This window comes from Hyperolius riggenbachi, chromosome 7 (assembly GCF_040937935.1).
Source record: "Hyperolius riggenbachi isolate aHypRig1 chromosome 7, aHypRig1.pri, whole genome shotgun sequence".
In the NCBI taxonomy this organism is placed as follows: Eukaryota; Metazoa; Chordata; class Amphibia; order Anura; family Hyperoliidae; genus Hyperolius; species Hyperolius riggenbachi.
In genome coordinates, this window is record NC_090652.1 from 29,397,923 (window position 1) to 29,398,511 (window position 589).

Sequence of the window (589 nt, forward strand, 5' to 3'; positions counted from 1 at the left end):
AAAATGATGCAAATTTTTATGCTACCTGAAAGACAGGCCTATCGAATGTAGCAGCTGCTGCATTGGATCAGTCCACTTTCACGCTGCATAAACTGAAATTAACAGCATCTCAGTGTCCATCCCTACTGCAATACTAGTGCACTAGAAGCTGCATTTGGTTTTTGCATTGGTATGTGATCCATTTAAAGGACCACTGTCGTGAAACATTTTAAAACACCTGTAAACACATAAAAAATAAGAAGTACATTTCTCCCAGAGTAAAATGAGCCATAAATTCATTTTCTCCTATGTTGCTGTCACTTACAGTAGGTAGTAGAAATCTGACAGGACTGACAGGTTTTTGACTAGTCCAACTCACAGGGGATTTTTAGTATTTTGTTTATTTTGTGCTAAAGCAATCTCTGGAAGAAATCTATACAAAGATGCCGGCTGCCCCCTCTACCTGTTTGCGCACTGTTTTGGCAGTTGGACTGAGCAACTGACATTCACTAAGTGCTTTTGAAAGAAAAGCAAAGCCTGAGAATCGCCCGTGAGGGGATGGGCTAGTCCAAAACCAGTCAGTTCTGTCAGATTTCTACTACTTACTGTA